At 35.7% G+C, this 25,738-nt stretch overlaps 1 protein-coding gene across 7 annotated transcripts in view; it reads left to right on the plus strand.

Moving 5' to 3' along the window:
* The window catches only part of CDC42BPA (CDC42 binding protein kinase alpha), a 320,607-nt gene that overhangs the window by 128,093 nt on the left and 166,776 nt on the right, over positions 1 to 25,738 (plus strand). The window lies entirely within an intron of this gene.

Here is a 25,738-nt window from a genome sequence, read left to right on the forward strand (position 1 = left end):
AATAAATTAGGAAGAATCACTCTACCTGATATTAAGACTTACTATATCACTATCTTAAGCTTAAGCAAGACTCTGGTAATGGTGAAGGAATAAACGCATAGATCACTAGACAAAATAGAGGACCCAGACAGAGACTAACACAAATAACTCCCAATTGATTTTGACAAAGTTGCAAAAGCAGTTCAGTGGAGGAAACATATTCTTCAACAATCGGGCTAGAATAATAGGCAAAAAAACCAAACTTCCCTAAACCTCACACAAATACAAAAAAATAATTCAAAATGGATCATTGGTTTAAATGTATGGTGTAAAAGTATAAAAGTTTTAGAAGAAAACATTGGAGAACATCTTCTGGACTTTGGGTTTGGTAAGGAGTTTTTAGATATGACACCAAAAACATGGTCCCTAAAACAAAAACTAGTGAAGTGGACTTCATCAAAATTAAAAACGTGTTCTACATAAGATTCTGGTAAGAAGATAAAAAGGCAAGCTATAGAAGGGGAGAAAATATTTGCAAACCGCATATCTGACGAAGGCCTTATATGTAGAATATGTTAAAAATACCTCTCAAAACAAAATTTAAAAATCTTGAACAATCCAATTATAAAATGGGCAAAAGACATGAATGGACATTTCACCCAAGGGGAGATAGAGATGTCAACTAAGCACATGAAAAGATGTTCAACATCATTAGCCATTAGAAAAATGCAGATTAAAACTACAATGAGATATCAAAGAGAAGGTATTAGAATAGCTAAAATAAAAAGTAGTGATACTACTAAATGCTGATATGCAGAGAAAGTAGATCTCTCCCACATTGCTGATAAGAATGTGTACAGCTACTCTGGAAAACAGTTTGAAAGTTTAAAAAAAAATTAAACATGTACTTACTATGTGACCCAGCAATTACATTTTAAGGTATTTATCCCAGAAAAATTAAAACTTATATTCACAGAAGAACCTGTACATGAATGTTCATAGCAGCTTTATTTGTAATAGCAAAATGCTGGAAACAGCCTAGATGCCCTTCAGTGGGTGATGGTTGAACAAACTCTGGTATATCCATGTAATGGATTATTACTCAACAATAAAAAGGAATGAATTACTGATGCATGCAGCAACCTGGATGGACCTTAAGGGCATTATGCTTAGTGAAAAGAACTAAAACTCAAAATGTTACATATTGTATGATTCCATTTATGTAACATTCTTGAAATACCAAAACTACAGAGATAGAGGACAGATTAATGGTTTCCAGGGGAGAGGGACAGGGAAGAGTGTGGGGAGTGAGAGGGAATATAAAAAGGCAACATGAGGGAATTCCCTAGTGGTCCAGTGCTTAAGACACCACGCTTCCACTGCAGGGGACATGGGTTCGATCCCTGGTCAAGGAACTAAGAACCCACATGCTGTGCTGCGTGGCCAAAAAGGCAGCAAGAGGGAGTTCTTTTTTGTGGTGGTGGAACAGTTGTGTATCTTGATTGTGGTAGTAGTTACACAAATCTGTGAGTGGGAAAAAATTGCATGGAACTACATACACGTACACGAAGGTTGAAACAAAGGATGGAAACTGACTAAGGTCTATAATCTAACATTAATGTACAGGTGTCAGTTTCCTCATTTTACTATTGTGCTACAGCTATAATATGTTATAGGGAGTAAGGGGGGGAGCTGGGTAGAAGGGTACGTGGGACTCATTGTACTGTTTTTGCAATTTGCTTTGAGTCTGAAATAATTTCAAAATAATAAGATTTTAAGGAAAAAAGGAATTTGATTACTTGCTCTTCTGAAGTCTGGAAACCAAACCCAAGAAATTCTTTATGTTACATATGCAATTCTTATAAACTTTGGTGAATTCCTCAAGATTGACAGATTTGCTTAGGCTCCTGGCCTGCCAGGAAGTGGTTTTTCTTACCGCCGGTAAGGCTGGTACCTGTAATTCAAGTATGTGGGTGCCATTAACATATAGATGATACGCAAATCATGGGATAAGCTGAGTTCACTCTGTGAAAAAGAGTCAGTATTGAAGAGGATCCAGGACTGAGCCCTGAAGAGCTCCAGTTTTTGGAGACTGGGTGGAGTAGGAATAGTCAAGGAAGCAAACTAAGAAGGAACAGCCAGAGGTTAGGAGGAAAATAATTAGAGTGTAGATAAAGGTGGCTTATGGGAAATAAAAGTAAATCATCTTTCCCTTTATATTTAATTACATTAATGTCCTAGGTGACACATTTCAAGCAAACATTTAATAATCTCTTTTTCCTGTGGATATTTCTGTCCCGGGTGTTGGAGGTGGCAGTGGGGGCAGCTGTAAGATATCCCTTGCTTTTATGTTAAGTAATATAATATGCTCTTTACTTTCAATTTATTGTCTTTTGAAAGAAGATGTTTAACAAAATACTTATGCTTCATAGTTGTGCCCAACTTGGACAAATTTTTAATTTTGTAAATTCATTCATCATGAAAGTTTTGTTCAATCAGTACTGTTTTCCCAGTGTTCTAGCTACTTTCTTGGGTGAGACAACAGAAATGAAAGAAATACCCCCTCATTTTGAGAAGTTATGTGGATAAATTTAACTGTAATAATAGAGAGCAATTAAATGATGACAAAACCAGGTTAAAAAAAGTAGTAAAGTTGTATACTAAACATTGTGGAGATGTAAAATAAAAGAATAAATAAGTTAGGGGAACAAGTGAATCAGGAAGACCTCTTGGAAAAAGCCATGCATGTGATAGGAAGAAGACATTTCAAGAGATTGAATTAGCTTAACTAAGGAAGGAGAACCAAAGTAAACACGATACACAGAGAATGACCATTAAGGTTCAGAAGTAATATATTATCATTATTTTAATGTTAAAGATAGCACTTGAATACTTAGAAAAATACAACACAGGTTACTCTTGAACAGTGTGGGAGTTAGGATGCCGACACTCATGCAGTTGAAAATCCACCTATAACTTTATAGTCTGCCCTCTGTATCCTTAGTTCCACCCTTATCCTTGGTTCCGCTATATTTGAGGTTCCTCCATCTGTAATATTTACTATTTTAAAAAGGTCATGTGTAAGTAGACCCACCCAGTTCAAACCAAATGTTGTTCAAGGGTCAACTGTATCAAAAAATATCAGCATTATAAAAGCATGTCCGTTTTTCCCTATGCTTTTAACAAAATGGTTTTTTCCCCCCCTGCATTTATTGAAATGCTATTTTGGCAGTCATAAAATATCTTCTTTTCAGTCATCTCTCAATTCAGATTTTAGACTTTGCCATAGGTGCACTTTAATTTTCACCTTAAAGTTTGAAATGCCAGCATTTCCATTTTTTATTTGCTGAATAAGCAGTTTGCATTTTCAGGGTATGTCCTCTCTTTTCAATCATTTATTTGCTTATATGCAAAATTTGTGAATAGAGGTTATTTCTAACAACTACACAGCATCATTGGGTATATCTGACTCAGGTTGATTAAAGTGTGTGCCAAATACTGGGTTATGGTAAAGTAAGCCCTAATTATAGGTTGAAAAAAAACCCAACTTATTTCTAAATAAATATGGTAAAACTAAACTCAGCAGTAGACTTTGTGTTCAAGTTGTCAGCTACATCTTCAAAAATGCTAATAATGAAAGACACACAATCCCACTAGAACAACAATCTGATTGATCTAATTACAAATATTGTGTTTGATTTTCTTGCGGTTTAGTTTCAGATGACAAAAATGGAAAGATGAGGACTCTTATGGTGTTTTTCAGTACCATGTAGATACTCTACATAGATAATCAAAATGTCACCTGCTGATACCCTGTGTCCTTCAGGGACTAAGCCCTTACCTTGATTTCTGTTTCTAGTGTAGTTTTCTATAACACCATTTTAAGAGTACTGCACATTTTGCCTCCAAACTAGAAGTACCTTGCTAGAAACTACTTTGATTGAGAAGGGAAGGTCTTTGATGGTTGGCAGATTGTTCTGTTACAAACATCAATGATATTATAAAGTATACATCACTTTAAGGTTGTATACTTCTAGAGAGAATTAGATATGTGTACATAATCTGCAGAGATAATTTCCTTTATTATGGAGCACTTATCATTTTGCAAAAGGAAAAAAATTCTTTTAAGTTCTTAGTGAAAATAGGTATCCATATAGTCAGATCATGGTAGACTAAACTTTTAAAGTAGTTTAAAAAAATGGAGAATTCCCTCTCCATTTTAAACCCTTCAAAGGCAATTTAAAAAAATGATATAAAAATCACAAACTTTTGTTGGCTCTACTCATAATTGCACTAGATATTATCTTTGATAATTAACATTTGAAATCATTGTTGTATTGCTGCTTCATATGATTTTTTTTTCCAAACTTTTTTCACCCTTAGGAAAGAATGATCTCTGTTTTTTTGTATAACTTGCCAGTGGTATTCAGGGGATCTTTGTAAAAATTGCTGTGAGATTAAATTTATAAATAATCTTCTTTAACAGCTTTATTGAGATATAAATCACATATCATACTAGTCAGTCTTTTAAAGTATACAGTGGTTTTTACTATATTCACAGGTAAGTGCAACTATCTCCTCAGTCCATTTTTATATTTAAAAATTTCTTTAATTGAAGTGTAGTTGATTTACAATATTATATTAGTTTCATGTGTACAAAGTAGTGATTCAAAGTTTTTATAGATTATACTCTATTTGTGGTTATTATAAAATATTGGCTGTAGTCCCTGTGCTGTACAATATATCCTTGTAGTTTATTTATTTTATACATAGTAGTTTGTATCTCTTAATCCCCTACCCCTATCTTACCCCCCACCTCCACTGGTAACTACTAGTTTGTTCTCTATATCTGTGAGTCTGTTTCTTTTTTGTTATATTCATTCATTTATTTTTTAGATTCCACATATAAGTGATAACATACAGTATCTGTCTTTCTCTGTCTGACTTATTTCACTAAGCAAGATACACTCCAGGTCCATCCATGTTGTTGCAAATGGCAAAATTTCACTCTTTTTAATGGCTGAATAGTATTCCATTGTGTGTGTGTGTGTGTGTGTGTGTGTGTGTGTGTATACCACATCTTTATCCATTCAACTGTTGATAGACAATTAGGTTGTGTCTGTATTTTGGCTATTGTAAATAATGCTGCTGTGAACATCGGGGTGCATGTATCTTTTCAAATTAGTGTTTTTGTTTTCTTCAGATACATCCCCAGGCATGGACTTGCTGGATTATAGGATAGTTCTATTTTTAGCTTTTTGAGGAACATCCACACTGTTTTCCACAGTGGCTGTACCAGTTTACATTCCCGCCAACAGTGTATGAGGGTTCCCTTTTCTCCACATCCTTGCCAACATGTGTTATTTGTGGTCTTTTTGATGTTATCCATACTGACAGGTGTGAGGTGATTATTTCATTGTGGTTTTAATTTGCATTTCTCTGCTGATTAATGATGTTGAGCACCTCTTTTGTGCCTGTTGGCCATCTGTATGTCTTCTTTGGAAAAATGTGTATTTGGGTCTTATGCCCCCTTTTAAATTGGGTTGTTTGTTTTCTTGATATTGAGTTGCATGAGCTGTTTATATATTTTGGATATTAACCCCTTATTGCTCATATCAGTTTTGGTGAAATATTTTCTCCCATTCAGTAGGTTGTCTTTTCATTCTGTCAAATTTCCTTTGCTGTGCAAATGCTTTTAAATCTAATTAGATCCCATTTGTTTATTTTTGCTTTTATTGCCTTTGCCTTTGCCTTTTGTGTTTCCATACAAATTTTAAGTTGTTCTAGTTCTGTGAAAAATGCCATGGGTATGTTGATAGTGATTGCATTGAATCTGTAGATTGGCTTGCATAGTATGGTCATTTTTACGATATTCTTCCACTCCATGAATACAGTATATCTTTCCATCTGTTTGTGTTGTCTTCAGTTTCTTTCGTCAATATCTTATAGTTTTCTGAGTACAGGTCTTTTACTGCCTTAGTTAGGTTTATTCCCAGGTATTTTATTCTTCTGATGAGATTGTAAATGGGATTGTTTCCTTAATTTCTCTTTCTGACAGTTTGTTGTTAGTGTATGGAAATGCAACAGATTTCTGTAAATTAATTTTGTATCCTGCAACTTTACCAAATTCATTGATGAACTCTAGTAGTTTCTTGGTGGTGTTTTTAGGATTTTCTATGTACAGTATCATGTCATCTGCAAAAAGTGACAGTTTTACTTCTTCCCTTCCGATTCAAATCCTTTTAATTTCTTTTTCTTGTCTGATTGCTGTGGCTAGGACTTCTAATATTATATTGAGTAAAAATGGCAAGAGTGGGCATCCTTGTCATGTTCGTGATCTTACAGGAAATGCTTTCAGCTTTTCACCACTGAGTATGATGTTAGCTGTGGACCTATCATATATGGCCTTTATTATGTTGAGGCATATTCCCTCTGTGCCCTCTTTGTGGAGAGTTTTTATTATAAATCAGTGTTGAATTTTGTCAAAAGCTTTTTCTGCATCTATTGAGCTCATCATATGATTTTTGTTCTTCAATTTGTTAATGTGGTATATCACTTTGATTTGCAGATATTGGACCATCCTTGCATCCCTGCGATAAAACCCACTTGACCATGGTATATGATCCTTTTAATGTGTTGCTGGATATGATTAACTAATATTTTGTTGGGAATTTTTATGTCTATGTTCATCAGTGACATTGGCCTGTAGTTTTCTTTTTTTGTGATATTGTTGTCTGGTTTTAGTATCAGGATGATGCTGGGCCTGTAGGATGTAGAGGAAGTCTTCCTTCCTCTTCAGTGTTTTGGAATAATTTGAGAAGTGCAGGTGTTAACTCTTCTTTAAATATTTGGTAGAATTCACGTGTGAAGACATCTGGTCCTGGACTTTTGTTTGTTGGGGATAAAGAGTTCATTTTGTTTGTTGGGAGAAAGAGTTCATCCTTGAACTCTTTCTTGGGAAGGTTGCCTGTCTGCACTTTGCTTAATTCTTCTGGCATTTTATCTTGTTTCTTCATTTGGAACACGTTCCTCTGTCACCTCAATTTGCCTAATTTGCTGTCTTTGTTTCTATGTATCTGGGAGGTTAGTTATATTTCCCAACCTTGGAGAAGTGGCCTTCTGTAGGAGATGTCCTATGTGACTCCCCTTTGGTCACCAGAGCTATATGCTGTAGGGGTGCCCCTATGTGGGCTGTGTGGATCCTTCTGTTGTGGTGGGCTGAATACTGTGGATGGTCTTGTAGGCATGGTTGGTGGGGTCAGGTCACAAGGCAGCTGGCTGTAGAACTCCAGGGGGCCCCAGGGCTAGTGCTGGCTCGTTGGGTGGGGTCTGGGTCTAGGCAATTCCAGAGCTGTTGCTCACCCACTGGTAGGTGGAGCCAGGTCCTAGGGTTAATGCTGGTCCACTGGTGGGCCGAGCTGGGTCCTGGGGTCTGGCAGCAGAGCTAGAGGTACCAGAGCTGGTGTCGGACTGCTGTGGGTGGGGCTGGCTCCTGACGCAGCTGGCTGTGGGGTACAGGGTGTCCCAAAGCTTGTGTCAGCCTGCTAGTGAGTAGGACTGGATCCTGGGGCTAATAAGCTAGAGGGAGGATTCCAAAATGGTGCTTGCCAGCACTAGTGTCCACGTGGTAGAATGGAGCTCCCCAAATTGGCTGCTGCCAGTGTCTAAGTCCCCAGAGTGAAGTTTCAGTCACTTCCTGCCTCTCCAGGAGACTCTCCAAGATCAGCAGGTAGGTCTGACCCAGGCTCCTTTCAGATTACTGCTTCTGCCCTGGGTCCTGGAGAATGTGAGATTTTGTGTGTGCCCTTTAAGAATAGAATCTGTATTTCCCACAGGCCTCTGGTATCCCAAAAGTAAGACCCACTGGCCTTCAAGGCTAAACATTCTGGGGGCTCCTCTTCCCAATATGGGACTCCTGGGCTCAGGAGCCCAGTGAGGGGCTCAGACCCCTCGCTCCTTGGGGAGAACCTCTGCAATTGTAATTACCCTCCCGTTTGTGTGTCAGCCACCCTGAGATATGGGTCTTTGCTATACCATGACTCCGCCTCTCCTACCCGACTCATTGTGGTTCCTTCTTTATATCTTTAGTTGTAGTGATCTTTTCTGGTAGGTTCCAGTTTTGCATCAATAGTTGTTCTATAAATAGTTGTAATTTTGATTTGCCCATGAGAGGAGGTGAGCTCAGGGTCTTCCTACTCCACCATCTTGGGAACTCTGTCCACCTCAGCCCACTTTAAACCATTTTCATCACTTCAAAAAGAAACCCCAGGGGCTTCCCTGGTGGCACAGTGGTTAAGAATCCACCTGCCAAAAAAAAAAAAAAAAAAAAAAAGAATCCACCTGCCAATGCAGGGGACACGGGTTTGAGCCCTGGTCCGGGAAGATCCCACATGCCGTGGAGCAACTGAGCCTGTGCACCACAACTACTGAGCCTGCACTCTAGAGCCCATGAGCCACAGCTACTGAAGCCCGCATGCCTAGAGCCAGTGCTCTGCAACAACAGAAGCCACAGCAATGAGAAGCCTGCTCACTGCAACGAAGAGTAGCTCCTGCTCACCACAACTAGAGAAAGCCTGTGCGCAGCAATGAAGACCCAACACAGCCAAAAAATAAATAAATAAGTAAATAAATAAATAAATTCTTAAAAAAAAAAAAAAAAGAAACCCCATACCTTTAAGTTCTCACCTCCATGTTCCCCTATTTCCCCAGCCCTAAGCAACCATTAATCTACTTTCTATCTGCATAGATTTGCCTGTTCTGGACATTTAATATAAATGAAATCATATAACATGTCTTGTTTGACTGCCTTATTTCACTTAGCTTAGTATTTTTGAGGTTCAGTTGTGTTGTCTCAACCAGGTTGACTGTCTCTTAAAACTAAAACGCTAACATTTTCCAGAGGTTTTTGATAGAACTCAGAGTGTACATGACATAACATCACAGTGCACACGATACAACCCCAAATTAATCTATCAGGAAATTATGATTCAGTCTCAAGAGAAAAAATAGTTGACTTATCCACCTGAAGAGTCATTAGGACTAAGAATTATCAGACAAAACCTTTAAAGAAGGACTTACTTTAAATATACTCCACAAAGTAAAGGAAAACACGTTTGAAATGAATGAATGATGGAAAATCTCTGCAATGAAATAGATAATATAAAAGAACCAATGGGACTTACAGAGCAGAAAAATACAGTATCTCTAATAAAAATTCACTGAGTGGTTTCAATATCAAAAGGAGGTTTATAGGAAAAAGTCAGTGAAATTGAATATAGATCAGTGGAAGTATCCTATGAAGAACAGAGATGAAAAGATTGAAAAAATAAAGGTGAATAAAAAGATCTATCATATATATAATTGGAGTCCCAGAAAGAGAGCAGGGAGGGAACAGAAGTTTAGGAACAGCCCTAAACTTCTCAACTTTGGAGAAATACATGAATTTATAGAATCAACAATTGCAGCACCAAAACAATATAAATTCAAAGAAAATCACACTTAGCACCTTATAATCAATTAATAGAAAGGATAATGAAGTAGTCTTGAAAGCATCTATAGAGCTAAAAGACATGAGTTTTCGTATCTAAAGGGTCCACTATAGTCAACCCAATTATGGGATATAGACTCACTCAAGGCACATCACTTTCCTGAGGATGGTACGGATGAACTAATGTAAACAAATATATATATGCAAATGAACTAATATAAAGAATATGTGTAATGAATGATCACTTTGTAATTTGTTACATGCTTTGTTAAGGTATAGGATAGTGTACATTATCAAATTACTTATTTATTTTTATATTTGCCTCATTTTTCCACTAGAGGAAGGCAGAGACTGTGATGTTTTCATCTAATGTATTCAGTGGATATATTTTATTATGTATCTCTGGAGGTTTTCTTCCTCTAGACAGGGAACCTTGTGTTTTTTTTCAAGGTCTTCTTACTGGGTTATGGGTTAATAGGTTGCTGCAACATAGCATTCCCATTGTCAAGTCATATTTTAGGAACAGTTACTGTTGCATCTATTATTTAGACTACACATAGGCTTAAAAAAGAGTTACATCATTTATTGTGTAGTGCCCACTGGGTTGTATTTCCTCATAGTGTAGTTATGTATCTAGTCATTTAATTTATTCCTTTCTTTCTCACCTCATTCCATAATGGATTTAGGTAGTTTAAAATGCATACAATAAAACACTGGCAAAATATAGGTAGGAGTAAAGAATCATGAGATAGAACTTGCAATTAAAAGTAAAGAACCTAAACCAGGAAAAAATAACTAATGAGCAGAAGTTGTCATTATGTTTTCATATTTTTCATGCTTACCTTTAGTTGTTTTACTTGGTATAGCTTATTCATGTAAAAATGCTCACATTTTAGATCAGACAAGGATCCTAAGGTCTCAGGCACCCTAACTTTTTGTTGGATAGAATCTGTCTCTGAAGGCAAATTGGGTCGGTTTTGTGGAACGTAATGGAGTATGTGTGCTTTGCTGTGTTTGTTTTAAACATTAAGTACTGGCTTAAATAAATTCTTAGGATGGAAAGTATGTTTTTTGAAGTATTCTCTCCTTACCCTAGTCCAAAAATAAAAGGCAAAAAATAATTCACTTGTTATTCATGGATTTCCTCATAACTCGTACTTTTTCCTCATGGAATTTATTCAATATTCAAGATTTATGATTACAGTTTTTATTAACCTCATCTACTTAATGTTAGTACTGTTTTATATAATATGGTTAACTCTTGGGTAAAGTGTACTGATGCATTACAGGAAATGGATCCAACCTATTTTAATAGAAGTTGTTGAGGGAAATAACACAGAATTCAATTCTAAAGAGTTTTTTATCCCTTATCCCATAAGATTTTATGAAGGATAGGTATGTGCTCAGCCTCCACAAGGCCTTCAGGCGGATCGCGTCTCTTTAAGCTTGGATTTGTGGTATGATTTGTCTGTTATTCTCTTGGTATATGTAAAATCATTACACTTTTACAATGAGATAGAAAAACTTTGAAGCCTGACGCTAAGATAAAACTCCCTTCAGTCCCCCACAGTCCTGAGTCTCATTTGAAAACTAGAATTTTTTTTTTTTTAAATTTTATTTATTTATTTATTTATTTTTGGCTGTGTTGGGTCTTCGTTTCTGTGCGAGGGCTTTCTCTTGCTGCGGCGAGCGGGGGCTACTCTTCATTGCGGTGCACGGGCCTCTCACTGTCGCGGCCCCTCTTGTTGCGGAGCACAGGCTCCAGACGCGCAGGCTCAGTAGTTGTGGCTCACGGGCCTAGTTGCTCCGCGGCATGTGGGATCCTCCCAGACCAGGGCTCGAACCCGTGTCCCGTGCATTGGCAGGCGGATTCTCAACCACTGCGCCACCAGGGAAGCCCTGAAAACTAGAATTTTTGATGCTGCTAATGGAGGAGGTATTTGTATAATATCTTGAAATTACTAAAGAATAGATAATTTTATAGCTAGAAATTGTCAAACTAGAGTTGTAGGTGAAGTTGGGATGTGCACCATTACAGGGATCATTTTATATAAAGATAGTCATCATATTACAGTGCATTTGGCATTTCAGTAACTGCAAGGAATTTGGGCCAACTTCACAGTTAAAAGGAACAGTCTCAAAAGACTACCCTTACTTCTGGCACCAATTACAGGTTCGGGGGCATCCCCAAAACCACTTTTAGTTTTAATAATTTGCGAGAAGGACTCAACAGGACTCACTGAAAGCTGTTCTACCTCCAGTTACAGTTTATTACATGGAAAGGGTACAGATTAAAATCACCTAAGAGAAGATGTGCACAAGGCAGATTTCAGGAGAAGTACGAAACCCAGAGCTTCTCTCCTGTTCTCCTTGTGAAATTAGGGCAGCATTACTTTCCCGGCATCCATGAGACAGTACGAATGGAGTATTGCCAACCGAGGAAACTCACCTGAGCGTTTGGTTTCCAGAGTTTTGGGGGTTGCTCAGTCACATACTGCCTGCAGGACTGATCTTCAGTCTCCAGCCCTTCCCTGAGGTTGGGATGATCCCTTTAGTTTCCAGTCCCTTTTGGAGATAAAACTGATACTACATGGCCCAAATAAATTATATCCATCATAGATTACATTGTCAATCTGTTTGGTGGCTCAAGGCCCCAGACAAAGATACTCCTATTAGGCATGATATTCCAAGAACCTAGAGATCACCTCCCAGCAGCTGCAGCAAAGGCCAGACCTCTCATTGGGTAAGATTAGTTCTTCACTGTACAGGCCACTTCCTGGCCTTTAGCCAAGGCTCTCTTACAACAAAATGATAATTTTTTTTTGGTATTACATTTAGTGTAGCATTTATAGGATGGACACAGCAATAGTATCATAGTGAATATGTCTGTCATTAGGAGGAGTCCAGTGTTGGGTAGGGATAAATTTAAAGAAACCACTAATTCATCTTATAAGGCCATTACATACATTCTCATATTTTTGTACTACTATTTTAATTGCTTGTTTTTCCCCTTTGATCTATTGTTATTTGTACCATATGATAAACTTGTGCAGAACTGTTTAGCATAGAGACTAGCTGATGGTTAACGAAATCTAGTTCTTCCTCCGGCTGACCATTTTATTAGATCCTGAGGAGGCTTTAACTAAATCTCCCAGTACATTTAATTATTAATATCACTATTATCAAAAGGCCTGTTCACATAATGTGGTTGAATCTTATCAGCAAGGCCAGTGTTAACACCATATGGCAGTGTGGGGAGTCAGAAGATGCTGGCATGTTACCCGTGTCCCACCGACTCATCAGCCATCTAGTCCATCATCATTTCATATGACTACATTGTCTCCCAGAGTGATGCCACTCAGGTGCGCAGAATTCCATTTGATCATGCCAGGTTCCGAAGGCAGGCAGTTGTTTCAGCAACATACAGCTTCACCCATTCTGGTATTTGGTGTAACTGAGCTAAGAGACAATATCATATCTTTTTTGAATTTTTGAATTTTATTTTATTTATTTTTTTATACAGCAGGTTCTTATTAGTTATCCATTTTATACATATTAGTGTATATATGTCAATCCCAATCTCCCAAGACAATATCATATCTTGCTCTGAGCCTCTCACAGAGCATCAATATAATAATAGTGGAATTCCCTTATTGCATAACCCATTTATTCATTCTTTTATCCTTAGCTGTTACTTTTCCTTCTCTCTATTTGTCACTTAGTTTTGCCCAAACTTTTGGTCCTTTGGAAAGAATGTTAGGTTTGACCACTGTGCTGGTCCAAATTGACAGCAGCAATACTAGTCTAGCAAGTGCCTCCATCTCAATGCATTGATGCAGTGTAGGGTTGCATAGATACAGAAATAGTGGGCTATCTCAACCACCAAGCAATCCAGCAGTATTCCTTGCCAGCCTTGGTTTTACTAGATGGAATGATGGCACGACTCACCCTATCAGGCCCTTAGGAGTACTGACATTAAGGTTTAAAGGCTAGAATTCCTTCTTAGGAATTATCCTTGCTTCTGGCACCTACAGTTGGAGCCCTGGTTCTGGGACTCTGCATCTGGTAGGGAGGTGAGGCGAGAAGGGAAGAACTATATAGTCATAACGGCATCCTCCCTCACTTCCTTTTTCCTTAGGGAAGTGAAGTATTACAAATTTACTTGTTATATGTTACTGGTGAAATAATTTTCTTTTAGTCATGATTTAGAGGTCCTTCTCATCACTAAGGGTGCTTTTCTTTTTTGCCTTGAAATTTACTTTGCATGTAAAATACAAGTATACCAGGCTTTAGTAGCCATATTCCTGTGAATTTCTTTCATCTTGTTTATATTCTTTTCATTTTGAGCATCTCTTTAGTATGTGGCAATTAGTTGTTTTACTTGCTGATCCAGAAAAATCTGTGACTCATTAATGATTATGTGCTTTAATTACTTGTTTCAAGAGATGTGTTAACTTTTACAATATGGTATTGTATTTATCAAAAAAAGTCAAGTGAATAAGTATAAATTTTGAAACAAATAGATTCCAATGAAGACAGAAGTGCCTACATAACATAACAGTATATAAATACATTTTAAAGTAATTTCATATTGTTATGGTAGTACCGTCTGTTTGAGAATTATTTGAAGAATCTTCAGAAGGATGCAAAATATGTCTAATCATTTTCTTGCAAGTTGGTGGCTGATTTCATTATGAAACAGAACATGCTGGGTTTTGGTTCAAATGGTCTCACTTCTGCTTCATGGTATCTAAAACCAATGCAGAGTTCTGATAGATGTTAAATGAACTTTGTGGAACACCATGAAATGCTGAAGGAACCATTATGTTATCAATAAATATGACTGTATTGTGTATATATAATATAAAAATCACAGTATCAAGTCATATATTTATTGAAAAGAAATCTATTAAACTATTCATGATTATTCATTAGCATTTCTTATATAATTATATGATATTTTAAAATAGATAAATTTTACCCATTAACTAACTATTTCCCCCCTATTTCTCATTATTTAATTTTAGCAGTAGAAATGCCTTGGTTAATCTCAGATATATATTTGATAACCCTAGCACCAAGTACAATCTGTGGTACATAGTATTCAATTGTTAGTTGATTAATTAATTAATAGAAACTGTAGAATAAAATCAGTTAGATAAGTGCTAAGCATAAATAAGCCTTGATTCAGAGTGCTAGTACATGAGGAGGTTTCAAGGAATATTCTACTTGTTATGGAATGAGGATATGTGTCCCCCCCACCGCCCCCCCCCCCCACCCCAGTTCATACGTTGAAGCTCTTAATCCCCAGTGTGCCTTTAGGAAGTAATTAGGTTAGACGATGTCATTATGATAGGGTCCTCATGATGGGATTAGTGCCCTTATGAAAGGAGACAGCAGAGAGCGCGCACAGGCGCACTCTCCCTCTCCCTCTCCCTCTCTCCCTCTCCATCTCTCTCCCCCTCCTTCTCTCCCTCTCCTTCTCTCCCTCTCCTTCTCTCTCTCTCTCTCTGAACACACCAAGGAAAGGCCATGTGAAGACACAACTAGAGGACAGACATCTGCAAGCCAGGAAAATAGTCCTAACTACAAGCCAAACCCTGCTGGACCTTGATCTTGGACTTCCCAGCCTCTAGCACTGTGAGAAAATAAATTTCTGTTGTTTAAGCCACCCAGTTTATGGTATTTGTCATGGTAGCCCAAGCTGACTTAGACATTATCTTAGGAAAGAAAGGCAGTTTTTATAGAGCTTTAGCAAGATAGGTCTGGTGGAGGGAATATAGGGATAGACACCTTGTTTTATTGTGCTTTGCTTTATTACACATCAAAGATACTGAGCTCTTTACAAATTGAAGGTTATGGCAACCTTGCATTGTAAGATAATGGTTAGCATTTTTAAGTAATAAAGCATTTTTAAATTCAGGTATGTACATTGTTTTTTTTAGATGTAATGCTATTGCACACTCACTAGACTTTTATATGCACTGGGAAACCAGAAAAATTCATGTGACTTCCTTTATTGTGATATCAGCTTTATTGAAGTGGTCTGGAACCTAACCTGCAGTATTTCTGAGGTGTGCCTGCAGTGTCAAAGGCGGTTCTCAGAAGAGAAGGCAATTTTTCTTGCAGTTTAGGCCAACTGGGATTTATCCAGAGGAGCGGAGGCAAAGATCATGGGCAAAAGGGAATGTGAGAAACGACTGGGCTGAGAAGGACAAGGTCATAGGCGGTCCACTGATGAAAATCAGATACTATTGACTGGTACACAGTTTTAGAAGGTTTTTCTCTTTAGTGGTATATTGTTTAAGTAAATATAAATATGTGTTAAAGAGATTATGTTAATGTATAACAAGACAATGAGGAGCATAAGATAATAAGCCCATAAATTTTCTCAAGGTAATTTTTTGGGGCGGGCTTTAAAGAAAAGAATCTTTTTATTCTGAAATCATTTTAAATTCACAGGAAATTGCAGACAGTACAAAAAGATCTCATGTACCCTTTACCCAGTTTCCCCCATTGTTACATCTTACCCCACTCGTAATAGGACTTTTTCTTTCAGTGACAGTGGGTAGTAGTTTAGTCTACATTTCATCATCCCTGGACTCTCTGCTCTTTTCTTCTTTTTCCCATAGTCTCTTTCCCAGGTCTTCCTTTCCACATGCACTCTAGAGTTTGATCTGCTGGATTTGAATATTTATTTCTATAATTAGAAATGATTTTTAATTTTGTGGTAGACTTTCTTTGAGTTACACTGTAGGTGTGGGTTGTCAGTTTTACTTGTTTCCTCTTGTGGATTGTATCTAGATGGTTTTTTGAAGGATATGTAAAAGATCAGGATTTGGGCAGCCACTGTTGGGAAAGATAAGTTTGAGAAAAGTTTATTGACAGAACGGTATGAATAACTTGTTTTAATTGTAAGATGAGCTTCAAATTAATGTTCCTATTAAAAATTCAAATGTATGACTAACAAAAAGGCAGTTTGTGACATAATTTTACCAGTGTGGGTTTTCTCTTCTTTATTACTGATATAATATGTATTTGACAAAATTAAGATATACTTTTAATAAACATTTTAGTTGTAATATTATAATACTATATGCTGATTTTCTTCTGTATGGGTATATAAAGAGGAGGAGTAGGAAGACCAGAAAATAAAAGCATTCTATTGTGAGAGCCTACTTCCCCAACCTGTATAAATGATGAAAAGGAACCAAATCGGAGACATTGACATGAGGTTGATGGAAGGAGAGATACGTGTCCTAAATTAGTATTCTCAGTAACCAATCCCTATGCAGTATTCTGATTTGTGGTGTCTGGACTGGGGCTGAGGTACATATAGTTAAATAACCTCTATAGTTGATTTTGTTGTCCAGCCAGAGTTGAAAACTATTGCTTTGAAGGTTAACTAATGTTATTATATCCACATTTTACTATTATAGGAATAATAATTATAATAATCATGCTCTGGTACTGATATTCTACTGAAGTATTAAAGTAAAAATGACCTGTAGAATATTGCCCTTTCAGTGTGGTCATTGTTTTGGGATGCTTTTTTATTCTTAATGTTATAAGTAAAAATATGTATCATTATAAATATTAATTTTGACTTAGAGTTTTAAATAATGTTGTTCCTTTTAAGTCAAATGTTTTAAGTCAGATGTTCCTTTTAAGTCAAATAATGCTTTTCCTTGGGGACAAGGAAAACTGCAGATTACAGAAACTTTAATTCATGATAAGTGGTACAATTCATATTCAAATTAGGAAGAAACTTGAATAATACTTTTTTACAGTGATAATGTAGAGATTTTTATCTCTTCTAAACATTTCTATCTCTTTCTTAGTTTTCATGGATTGTCAAGGTTGGAACTAATGTTTTGCCCGAATTTCCCTTTCACTTCCTTTATTGACAATACTTGGTATCTGGTTGGCTGGCTGCCACCTTATTTGCAAGATGTCACTGACTCAGAGTGGTTCTGAACACCAGATGTTATTTTGCTTCATATGTCAGAAAATGGAATTTGCCAGCCCATTGTTCCATTTATCCAGTGCCATGCAACACATTGTATTTTCCAGAAATGGACTGAGACAGAATGTATGTATAATGCAAGATGTACTAAGGATTAACACCTTTGGGGGGCGGAGCTGGAGGAAGCAGGGTTAGGCAGAGGGAGAAGTCAGTTTGCACTGCAGGCCAAAGCCTCAGCCAGCCCCATTAGGAGTTCTGGAAAGTCTATAGCCCATCAGAATTGTTACTCATTTAGTTAAATTGGCTGAGTCTTTATAGTTCCCTGTAAATTATTCAGTGGATATAGGTTGCCCAAGAAAGACAGGCCTTTTGGGGAAGAGGCTGTCTGTAAGTTTAAAGCAGCTGAGAACTGACTCTTAGGGAAGGACAGCATTAGGGGAATGGGAAATATGCCTTTGGAGAAAGAGGAATCAGGAAAGAAGACTGAGAAGAATTGGTCTTAGTTGAGAAAATAGAGGAGAAAACGGTATAGTTGGGAGAATAATCAGCATTGTCAGATGTCACAGAGAAATCATTATAGGATTCAAACTGAAAAGATTCTACTGGATTTGGCAATTAAAAGGTTATTTGTCATCTTAAAGAGAATATTTTCTGCATATGAGTGGGAATGGGAAAGCCAAAAAAATTTTTAAGAACTTCTTTTAAGCACTCAAATTTCTTTTAAAATTTGATGATACATTTCAGTGGTAATGTAAGAATAAAGACTTGCATTTTCTTGGGCAGATATAATAATGATAGATAACTTTATAACTATGACTTTACTTGAAAAGGTTTTGTTACTTACAGATTGTTAAACCTTTTCTTCTGTATGTAGCCTTCAAGTTGCCAAAGTCATGGTTCAATTATCAAATTATTTGTAGAGAGAATAGATAGGTGTTCACCTGCTTTTCTTTGATCCTGGCTCTTCTAGATGACAGAAAAGAACCTCTTGGGTTTGAGGGTACTGTCAGTTATGTAAGTGTAACCATCTTTCTATCATTTTACACTTGGGATCTCTTTCCATTCCTCTACTCCAGTGAGAACATTCTTATGAAGTAGTTAAGAGCATTTGTGACTCATATGATGGATATTGGTCAGCAGATGTATCCACACCTCCCCTGACATTTGTGGGGATTTGAATCTGCAGCTTCTGTTTCGCTTCGCCCACACTTCAAAAACCTAAAGTGCAAAAAGAACCAGGACTATTCCTGTATATGTTAGGCCCAATTCAGATCATATTTTGTATACTTTCTCCCAGACATTTTTAGATTAGATTTAGATGAAAATGGTAGACAATCTTAAAGGAGAAAGGAAGCCACAGATGATCAAGCTGTAGTCTTTGGTTGAAAAAGGAGGAAGGGACATGTTTTCCTTTGTTTGAGGTGGTTAAGTGTGTGGACTTACATACGTTTTAGGCCTTCCTTGTGCCCGGTAATTTAGGTCATACTTAATGTCAGCTAGATAGAAAAGTCATTATTTCTTTCTTATGAATTCTTTAAGTTCTACCTCATATCTGCATTATACTTTGTCTCTCCTCCCAAAAAATAAAACATAAATATTTTCAAACCTAACAGATGATTAGGGAATAGCTCATAGTTCATATACTCCTGAGGTTTTATTAATTCAGAAGATTAGGAGAGTTTCCATCAAATCAAATAGAGACCATTTTAGGAACAGAGAGACTTCTTTTTCAGCCATGGAATAAACTTGGTATGTGGAATGAATCATTAGGCAACGTATTACATGAAATGTGTAATTGTATTCCCTGTTGGACAAGCAGAGACCAATTTGTATTATCTTTATAACATTATCATATTTATCTATGATCTTGATACCCATTAATTATTTTCACTGAAAAATATTGCTGACTGCAGATGATCATAGTGGCTTAGTCAAAACATTTTCATATTCTTGAATTAAATGACTCAGACATTATATACATGTATTTTGGGGTTTTTTAAAGATTTTTTTTGAGGTGGACCATTTATAAATTTTAGACATATAATATATGCATTTTAGAATTTTTTTTGTTTTTTTTAATCAAGAAGAGTTGTTGAATTTAGTAAATACTTTTTTTTAATAAAATAAGAATAGGTAGATGCTTCCTTAACATGCTGTATGTGCGTGTATCTTATACCTCAAAAGTCAGCATCATGCTAAATAGATAACTTACTAAAGTCAAAACAAGACAAAGATGTTCATTGTCACCAATATTATTTTACATTGTAGTGGAAATACTAGCCAGTAAGGCAAAAGAAAAAATTGAAAGTGTAAGAATAGTAACATTTATAGATGGTATTCATAGATGATATTATTTTATACCTGGAAAATCAAAGAGAATTAACCTAAAAACTACTACAAATGGCAAGAAAGTTCAAGAAGGATATCAAGAGCTTTTGTTGTCTAATTAATTGAGTAAATATTTATTGCATACTACTATGTGTCAGGCTCTTTTCCAGGTGCTGGGACTCTCGTAGAGAACAAAATTCCTATCTTTGTGGAATTTATAATGTAGAAAGGAACAATAATTATAAAGAGATAATAGTAGAAGAAAAAAGACTCTAGGTATGGTATCTAAAAATATGGAATACTTAGGGATATATTTATTAAGAAATATATAGCATATTAACATAAATATACAGTGAGGAAGACAATCCCTACCAGATATTAAAATATCTGTATTTAATAATTAAAAGTATATTACCACTGTGTGTAAAGACAGACTAATGGAACCGAATTGAAAGTCTTATAGTAGATCCAAATACTTACAAGGGTTAACATCTGGTGAAAGTTGCGTCTTAAATAAGAGGTTCGATGAATGGTGTGTGGGAAAAATAAAATTGGATCATACCTTCCAAGGTGTACCAGGAAGAATTCCAAATTGATTTGGAACAAACATTGAATCACATGCAGTAATGATCATAGCAAAGAGTATGGTTTCTGGAGCCAGACTGCCTGAGTTTAAATCCTGATTCCAATCACTATGTGACCTTGAGCATTAACTGTGTGGCTTAGCTTCCTCATCTCTAAAGGGGGAAAATAATTGTACCTACCTTGCAGTGTTGCTGTGAACATTAAATAAGTAAAGCACATAAAGTATTTAGAACACTGCATGGAAATTAGAAAGTACTAAATAAGCATTAGGTGTTATTTTTTATCAAGATATAAGAAAAGATACAAAGAAATAATATTAGGTATATAACTATATATTGTAGATTAAACAAATAATAATAGAATACAGTGAACAACTTATTCCAATAAATTTAAAAATGTGTATGAAATGTATATTAGAAAATATAAATGACTATAACTTACTCAAGAAGAAATAGAAATTATCTCAATAAACTAAGAACGTTTAAAAAACTGAATCTGTAATGGAAAGTTCTCCCTCCACAAGACTGCAGTCTCATATTTTTTAAAGGTACTTCTTGTCTTCACCCCTTTTATTTTTATAAATTGAAATACATATGATAAAGTCCACAAGTGTTAAATGTGCAGTGATGATTTTTGACAATGTGTATACCTGTGTAACCACCATCCCAAATCAAGATGTAGAATGTTTCCATCACTCTAAAAGTTTCCTTGTGCACTTTTCCAGTTAGCATCGTCTATCCCTCCATCACCAGTTGTTTTGGTTTCTATCACCATAGCTTAGTTTTACCTGTTCTAGAACTTCTTATAAATGGAATCATACGTCATATATTTTTTTTTGTCTGATGTCTTTTGATCAACATAAAGTTTTTGAGATTCATCCAATTTGATGTATCAACAGTATCAACAGATCTTTCCTTATTGCTGAGTAGTCTTCCACTGTGTAAATATGTGACAGTTTATCCACCCACCTGCTGATGGTCATTTGAGTTTTTTCCAGTTTTGAGCTGTTACGAATATAGCTGCTATGAACAGTCTTTTACCCACATGGCTTTATAGATAAGTTCTCTTTTATTTTTAAGAAAAAAATAATTGGGGACTTCCCTGGTGGTCCAGTGGTTAAGAATCCATGCTTCCACTGCAGAGGGCATGGGTTTGATCCCTGGCCAGGGAACTAAGATCCCGCATGCCGTGTGGTGCAGCCAAAAAAAAGAAAGGAATAATTGAATTCTGTATAAATTTCTTTTGAAATTTTGATAAGCCATTTATCTCACTTTATGAAGATAGTAAAACCTTAACAACAAAACTTGACAAGGGTAGTACAAGAAGAGAATGTTATATAGCACAATATCACTTATGAATATAAAAATAAAAGTTTTTTTTAAAACTTTTAATTAATTATTTTAGGCTGCATATGGTCTTAGTTGCGGCACATGGGATCTTCATTGCAGCATGCGGGATCTTTTGTTGTGGCGCGTGGGCTTCTCTCTAGTTGTGGCATGCGGGTTTTTCTCTCTCTAGTTGTGGCGCTCATGCTTCAGAGCGTGTGGGCTTTGTAGTTTGCGACACGCGGGCTCTCTAGTTGAGGTGCGTGGGTTCAGTAGTTGTGGCGCGTGGGCTTAGTTGCCCCGTGGCATGTGGGATCTTAGTTCTCCATCCAGGGATCGAACCCACATCCCCTGCATTGGAAGGCGGATTCTTTACCACTGGACCACCAGAGAAGTCCCTAAAAATAAACGTTTTAAAAAATCAAATTCAGCAGTATATATATTATATATTATGAGTGCTAAGACAAACGTAATTTTCAATTTAATTTCTCTGAAATTTTTAAATAAATGGCTTCTAAAATTATAGTAGTCAATTTATTCTCTCTTTTAGTGGCACATGCCATAATGGTGCATCTTTACAGTCAGTGGAGTTTTAGATTCAGTGATAGATGGCACATTAAAAAAAAAAGTATGGCCATGTAGGTTTTATTCCAGGATGCCAGGGAGTTTCAACATTAGAAAAATACACTGTATTAATAGGTTAAAAGAGAAAAATAAACTCAATACCAAAAATGACAACGAAATTGAATATCCACTCCTGATACTTTTAGCAATTTGGGAGGAGAAGGTAATTCTCCTAATATTGAGTTTCTAGTGGAAATCTAAACCAAAGATCACACTTAATGGTGAAATATGGGAAACATTCCCATGAAAATTGGAAGCAAAATGAGAATGCTTCTATGAAGAAAATCCTATTCACAATAGCAACAAAACTGTAAGGTATCCAAGACTATCAATAGCAAAAGATGTATAAGCTCTCTGTGGAAAAATATTCAATATTACTAGTAGAAGGACATAAAAGAAGACTCATAACTAATATATAATGTATTTATATACATTAATTAAGATATGTGTCTATAATGTTAATTAACTTGATACATGGATGGGAAGAGTCATATTGCAAAGATATAATTTCTCTTCAGATTAATCTGTAAAGTCATTGTGATTCCCATCAAAATCTGAGTATGTTTTATGGAACATATTAAGCTAATTCTAGCATTTATCTGGAAGAGCCATGGCAATTTAAAAACATGGTCTACTGGTATAGAGAGGTCATTATAGAGCTCTCATAATTAAGACAATAGTCTAGGTATAGGTATATAGATAGGGTGACCATACCTCTGTTCGCCTGTGACAGTTCCAGTTCATGCCTATTGTCCTGGGTTCCACGAAAGGCTCCCTTTCGTTCTAAAGATTTTTGATTAAAATTGCATGGGAAGTCCTGAAACAGATCCACTTGATTTATGACCGAGGTGCTATTAGAAATCAGTAGTGAAAGGATGTCATTCAATAAATGGTATTGGGACAGAAAGAAATATAGTGTGGTCTTTATCTTACACTACACACAAAAATTAATTCCAGGGAGATTAAAGACTTGAAATGAAAAGTAAAACTTTAAAACTTTTAAAAGAAAATATAGGACACTATCCTTATGAGCCCTGGAAGGAGAGGATAAGGGAGATTTCTTAGGACAAAAAAATGCAAATTTTGAGAGTAGAATGATGGTTGACAGGAGCTGGGGGTATGGGAAATAGGGAGAAGTTGGTCAAAGGGTACAAATTTTAGGTTATAAGATGAATAAGGTCTGAGGAGCTAATGTATAGCATGGTGATTATAGTTGATAATATTGTATTACTGAGAGAGTAGAATGGAAGTGTTGGCACCAAAAAAAAAAAAAAGTAAACATGTGAGATGAGATGATGGATATATTAACTCAGTGGTGGGGATCCTTTCACGATGTGATGTATACCAGATTAATCATCATGTTGTACTTTAAATATATTACAATTTTATTTGTCAATTACACCTCAGTAAAGCTGAAAAAAGTGAAAAAAGACAAAAAATACAAATTATAAATTATAAGACTACATTAGCATTAAGCAATGTTTTTACGAGTAAGAAAGACACTATAAACAATGTGGAAAAACAAGCCCACATGCTGAGAGAAGAGATTTGTAACACATGTACTTAAATCTGAGGAAACAAAATTCCTGAAGATTAACCAAAAACAAACAGCACACACACAGTATAAAAAAATGTCACGGGATTTTAACTGGAATTTTACCAAAGAGGGATCTAAGATGATCATTGATAATGTAAAAAAGAGTCTTAACCTTAGTAGTAATCCTGCTAGTAAAGTTGAAGATGTACATGTCTTTTATCATAGCAATTCCACGTCTAGATAGCCTTGGGAAATGTTCCCATATGAGTACAAGGAGGTATTTGTAAAAATATTCATTTCGGAATTTTGTGTACTAGCAAAATAAAAATCTAAAACAATCTAAAATTGTTGGAAACAATCTAAATTCCATAATCAGGAGCATTGATAGATAAATTGGATCTGTGAAAATATTCCATATAGCATTTAAATTAATGAACTAGAACAATATGTATCAACATGGATAAATTTTAGAAACATAACATTAGAATAAAACCAAGTTGCAAAAGACTACACACAGTTTGGTATCAATTATAAAGTTTAAAGACATTCAGAAAAATGTATAGTCTTATGGTTGCATGTATAGGTACTAATAATATAAAATATGCATGATATAGTAAACACCAAATTCAGGATTGTGGTTGCTAACCTCTGGGGAGTGGAGGAAGGGGGTGATATCAGGAAGGGTAATGAGATACTTGGGGAGTGGCAGTACTATCTATAATGTCTTGTTAAATATTTTACATTTTATTAATTATTTGTTACAAGTGTATAAATACAATTTATTTCTCTTATTAAGTTTTAATATTTCCTGTTTTTTACATAGCCAAAAATATTATTGATGTTTATAAATCCTGTCTTTGTAATTCCTTTAGTCTCCTTTAAAATCTGAGAATTCTACCAGTAGCAGTTATGTGTAATGACTATACAGTTTAATATTTTTAAAAATAAAGAATAAAATACAGTTTTCCCCTCATCTAAAAATGGTCTAGGTAATTTCTAAGGTTCCTTCCAGCACTAAAGTGTACTTCTTTGATGTTTCTGAACAAGAGAAAAATCTTTTCTTAATATAGCATTTCTGAGAGTTGAGATTATAAATTCAAATATGGAGGACTATGAAGACAATTTCCTATGCAGGCTGTTGTTTTCAGTCTATCTATCTGCCTGTCTGTATTAAGCAATCATCTATCATCTATAACAGGGGTCAGCAAACTTTTTCTATAAAGGGCCAGATAGGAAATATTTTAGGCTTTGAAGGCTATAGTCTGTCAGAACTATTCAACTCTGCCTTTTTAGTGGGTTAGCTGCCACAAAGGTTTGCAACACTTTTTATTATTCAGATGTAAAAATAAACACAAAAACTGGCATGATTTAGTTTGTTATTAGTTAGATTTGGATATCTTACAAGCCTTTGACTTAACATCTGTAAATAGCTTTATATAATATAGATCACTATTAAGTAGTGTTTCAATTGTTTTCCGAATAAGCTTTGTGAAACAATTCTTTTTGTGTTGTCATGACCTGCAGTAATTGAAAATTTATTTATTTACATTTATGTTCAGGCTCTAGGAAGTATATTTTTCCCTATTCAGTTTCATGGGCTAGAAGGTAGTATGTTTTGTGGGTATCAGGTAATTACGGCTCTTCTCTGTATGCAGAAAGTAGGCCTACCATGGCCACATTGGAATCTGTGCAAATCTAAAGGAAGAATGGTAAGATTTAACCTGAATGAAAATTACCACAGTACTTTTTATCTCCAGAACACTGAAATTGCATGTGTTTAAAAAAGTTTTAATATGAATCAGAGCTAGGATTTGAACCCATAAAGAAATAGTCTAAAGAAATATATGTTCTTAGATTATTGATTTTAAAAGAAGTGGAGATTTTCAGACAAAATGGTTATCTTACCA

Source organism: Eschrichtius robustus, chromosome 3 (genome assembly GCF_028021215.1).
Source record: "Eschrichtius robustus isolate mEscRob2 chromosome 3, mEscRob2.pri, whole genome shotgun sequence".
Taxonomy (NCBI): Eukaryota; Metazoa; Chordata; class Mammalia; order Artiodactyla; family Eschrichtiidae; genus Eschrichtius; species Eschrichtius robustus.